The sequence below is a fragment of the Panthera pardus genome, unplaced genomic scaffold (genome assembly GCF_024362965.1).
Source record: "Panthera pardus isolate Hobbes unplaced genomic scaffold, ASM2436296v1 HiC_scaffold_20, whole genome shotgun sequence".
Classification (NCBI taxonomy): domain Eukaryota; kingdom Metazoa; phylum Chordata; class Mammalia; order Carnivora; family Felidae; genus Panthera; species Panthera pardus.
The window spans coordinates 57,734,223-57,739,222 of NW_026526766.1; the positions used below are offsets into that span (position 1 = coordinate 57,734,223).

Sequence of the window (5,000 nt, forward strand, 5' to 3'; positions counted from 1 at the left end):
CTGGAGCAGGACAAATGAGAAAGAGCGGACTCTGAGGCATGACGTGCCTTAACGCACACCCTGTGAAGCAGAGATCTTAAAGGTACCTTGCTCATTCTGATCTGGTAAACAGGGAGCATCTTGGGAGCAATTCTAATTGCTATGACTCTCATTCTAAACCACTCCAGTGGCTCAATCTCAGGGCAAATCATACGCCAATACAATACTTTTAAAATATCCATTGGACAGGCAATGAAAAGAGTTAACCACATACAGATCTAGGTTGTTCAACAAAGCCTGTTAATTTTACTGTTAAGGATAAACCATCTCTTCTTTTTTTTCCTCTTTTTTAAAGTTTGAGAGAAAGAGAGGGGGAGGTAGGGAGAGGGGGAATAAGCACAAGCAGGGCAGGGGCAGAGAAAGAGGGAGAAAGAGGATCCCAAGCAGACTCTGTGCTGTCAGTGTGGATCCTGACTCGGAACTGAACTCACTAATGGTGAGATCATGACATGAGCCACAATCAAGAGTTGGACACTTAACTGACTGAGCCACCCAGGCACCCCAGGGATGAACCATCTCTTATTTGTAACATTAAGTACTACACTTAGGTTTTTTTCATTGTTTTGATGTTATAAAGATAAAATGAATTCTCTCATACATACATATAGTTTGGGCTGCATTTGAAAATATCTCCTTAAGGGAGCCTGGGTGGCTCAATTTGTTAGACGTCCGACTTTGGCTCAGGTCATGATCTCATAGTTTATGGGCTTGAGCCCTGTGTCGGGTTCTGTGCTGACAGCTCAGAGCCTGGAGCCTGCTTCAGATTCTGTGTCTCCCTCTCTCTCTGCCCCTCCCCCACTCATGCTGTGTCTCTCTCTCTCTCTCTCTCTCTCTCTCAAAAGTAAACATAAAAAAAAAATTAGACACTAACATAAAATATGACCCAAAAAGCCAGTGAGCATGGGCTACACTTATATAAGTGCTTCAAGAAAATAAAGGAATTATAGTATAAGCACTTGTTAAGAAACAGAAAAGCAGACAACTAGCTCCTTCACTTTGAGGAAGACAATGAAAAAGTAGTTGCTAAAAAGGGACATGAGAATGACTGAGATGCAAGAAACATGAGAATGTTTTCTACACAGATCAGAACACAGGAATATCTTGTAATTTCCACCATATTTGATGGAAAACAGAATTTCCTGTAGGGAATTCCTGGTGGGTCTCATGTGACTGCATAGTTGATACCCTGCTCTGGATCATGCCCATGGCTATAGACTTCTAACACCCCGCATTCAGGAGATGTGGCCAGCTCACTGAAAATGCCAATGTCCTCGTGGTCACTTCCACTGATGATATGCATTTTAGACACTGACTAACCTGGGTGGTTTTGCACAGATGTTGTGATAGATGGCACTTTGCTACAAACCCTGCACCCTCCTGCCCAAATCACATTCAACAGGCCTTTCCCAAACTTTAAATAAAAAAGTGTGTAACCTGACCAGATTCACACAAAACAGACATGATCACCTTAAATAAAAACCTTTAAGGCAGGACAACTCTATACAAGTATCAAATTTAAGCTCCCACAGTAAATTTATTGATCTCCTCTCTCCTTACGTGTTACTGTTACAAAAGTGTCTTATAAATAAAAACAAATTAAATTTAGAGGGCAATGACCTTCCAAAGGCCAAAACAAGAATGCCACATAACAGGGCACCTTGGTGGTTCAGTTGGTTAAGCATCTGACTCTTGATTTTGGTTCAAGTCATGATCCCAGGGTCATGGGATCAAAGCCTGCATTAAGATTCTCTCTCTCCCTCTACATCTCTGCCCTCCCCAAAATAAATTAAAAAACAAAACAAAACAGAATGCCACAAAACAATAATCTCAAAATATCTATCATTACAATGTGGTTTTTTTCCAAGTAGGCTTCACGTCCAGCACAGAGCCCAACACAGAGCCGAACTCACAACTCTGAGATCAAGCCTTGAGCTGAGAAAGAAAATGTAGGGAACCATCTGAATGGAAACAGATTTCCTAAAAATAAGAGCAATGAAACACATTTCAGAAAGGACTACACTGACAGATTTGCTCCCAAAATAATTTTAAATTTCTGAATGGGAAAAAATTCATTAAAAATTAAAAGCTGGGGAGGGGGGGGTTGGGGGGGGCTGGGTGGCCCGACTCTAAGCATCCGACTCTTGATTTCGGCTCAGGTCATGATCTCACGGTTTGTGAGTTTGAGCCTCACATGGGGCTCTGCACTGACATTGTGGAGCCTGCTTGAAATTCTCTCTCTCTGGCCCTCCCCCACTTTCTCTTTAAACATTAAAAACAATTTTCTAAAAAATTAAAAGCTGGGAAACTTTTTTCAAGTATAACAGATGATTAATGTTCCTATGCAAAGGGATGGGAAAAGGGGAATATCCCAAAAGAGAAAATTATGCAAAAGACAAATCTTAAAAAAGCAGTGACTAAGTAACAAATGAACATATGAAATCTATACAACCTTGGTAGTAATCACAGAAATATTCATTGAAACAATTAGAAACCATTTCTCATCAATCATTCAGAAAGTAACTGGTATTATGAATGCTATTCAATGTGAAAAGGAAGTGAGACAGGCATTCTCATACGGAAGCATAAACTGATGCATATGAATGTGCAAAAAATATACAAAAAGAGACAAAGGCTGAAAAAAGTTCATATCCTTTGATTCAATTCTATTCTAATAATCTATGCTAAAGAAATACATCATTTGGAGGCACCTGGGTGGCTTGGTCGGTTAAGCGTCCGACTTCGGCTCAGGTCATGATCTCACGGTCCGTGAGTTCGAGTCCCGCCTCGGGCTCTGTGCTGACAGCTCAGAGCCTGGAGCTGGTTTTGGATTCTGTGTCTCCCTCTCTCTCTGCCCCTCCCCTGTTAATGCTCTGTCTCTCTCTGTCTCAAAAATAAGTAAACGTTAAAAAAAAAATTTTTTTTTAAATTTAAAAAAAGAAATACATCATTCAAAACTTATTACACAGCTACAATAATCAAAACACTGTAGTACTGGTATAAGGACAGATACATAGACCAACTGAACAGGATAGAGAGCCCAAGAATAAACCCTTACATATATGGTTCAAGTGACCCCAAAAGGGTCAAAGAGTTCCAAGACAATTCAATGGGAAAAGAACACTCTTCAACAACAGTGCTGGGAACTCGATATCCATATACAAAACAATGAAGAGAGACCCTTACCTTACCCTATATACAAAAATTAACTCAAATGAGTCAAAGATCTGAACTTAAGAACTAAAACTATAGAAATTTTAGGAAAAAACACAGGGGAAAACCTTCATGAGATTGGATTGCAGCAATTTCTTGGATATGACACCAAAAGGCAGACGAGAGAAAAATTAATTGGAATTCCTTCAAAGTAAGAATTTCTGTGCAAAGGACACAACCAACAGAGTAAAAATGCAGCCTCCAGAATGGGATAAAATATTTGCAAATCATCTGTCTGATAAGGGGTTAATACTGACACTACATAAAGAACTCCTACAACCAAACAAAAATCAAACCTGATTAAAAAATGGGCAAAGGTGGGGCCCCTGGGTGGCTCAGTTGGGTAAGCTTCCGACTTCAGCTCAGGTCATGATCTCACGGTTTGTGAGTTCAAGCCCCGCGTCAGGCTCTGTGCTGACAGCTCAGAGCCTGGAGCCTGTTTCAGATTCTGTGTCTCCCTCTCTCTCTGACCCTCCCCTGTTCATGCTCTGTCTCTCTCTGTCTCAAAAATAAATAAACGTTAAAAAAAATTTTAAAAAAATGGGCAAAGGTCTTGAATAGACATTTCTCCAAAGCAGATAAACAAATGACCAACAAGCACATGAAAAGATGTTCAACATCACTAATGAGTAGGGCAATGAAAATCAAAACCACAATGAGATACTACCTCATATGCAACAGGATGGCTACCATTAAGAACAATAACAGAAAATAACAAGAGTTGGCAAGGATTTGGAGTGTAAAATGGTGCAGCCACTTTGGAAAACAGTATAGCAGTTCCTCAAAACTCTAAAAGTATAAATGATCCGGCAGTTTCACTTCTGGGTGTATACCCAAAAGAACCGAAAGCAGAGTCGCTAAGAGATATTTGTACACCCATGTTCCTAACAGCATTATTCACAATAGCCAAAACGTGGAAACAACCCAAGTGTCCCATCCATGGATGAATGAAAAGACAAAATGTGTTATATATACATACAACAGAATGTTATTCAGCCTTTAAAAAAATGGAAATTCCAACATTTATGCTACAACATGAACATACCTTAACAATGTTATATTAAGTGAAATAAGCCAGGCACAAAAAGACAAATATATTATGATTCCATTTATATGAGGTACATAGAACACTCAATCATAGAGACAGAAAGTAGAATGGAAGCTGCCAGGGGCTCTGGGGAGAGATGAGTAGTTACTGTTTAATGGATACAGTTTTGCAAGATAAAAGAGCCCTGGAGATTGGTTGTACAATAATGTAAAAAGTATATTCACACTCAACACTACTGTACTGTACACTTAAAAATGATTAAGAAGGGGGCACCTGGGTGGCTCAGCCAGTTAGGCGGCTGACTTTGGCTCAGGTCATGATCTCACAGCTCAAAGGCATGTGAATTTGAGCCCCACATCGGGCTCTCTGCTGACGGCTCAAAGCCTGGAGCCTGCTTCCAATTCTGTGTCTTCCTCTCTCTTTGCCCCTCTCCTGCTTGTGTTCTCTCTCCCTCTCTCTCAAATGTTAAAAAATATATATTTTTAATGATTAAGAAGGTAAATTATATGCCTAGGTGTATTTTACCACAGTTAGAAAAATATTTCATCACAGCAGCAAAAGAGATGTTTAAAAATATAAACCAGATCATAGCATTCCTTTCCATAAAACCTTGCAAAGTCTTCCCACAACAGGAAGAATGAAATCTAAACTTTCCCTGGCTTATTACCAAGTTCACGATCTGCCCTGTGCCTACCCCTTCAAC

At 39.9% G+C, this 5,000-nt stretch overlaps 1 protein-coding gene across 5 annotated transcripts in view; it reads right to left on the reverse strand.

Annotated features, from left to right (window-relative positions):
* Positions 1–5,000, reverse strand: part of RNF38 (ring finger protein 38) — a 130,206-nt gene that overhangs the window by 57,391 nt on the left and 67,815 nt on the right. The gene's annotated exons all lie outside the window — the stretch shown is intronic.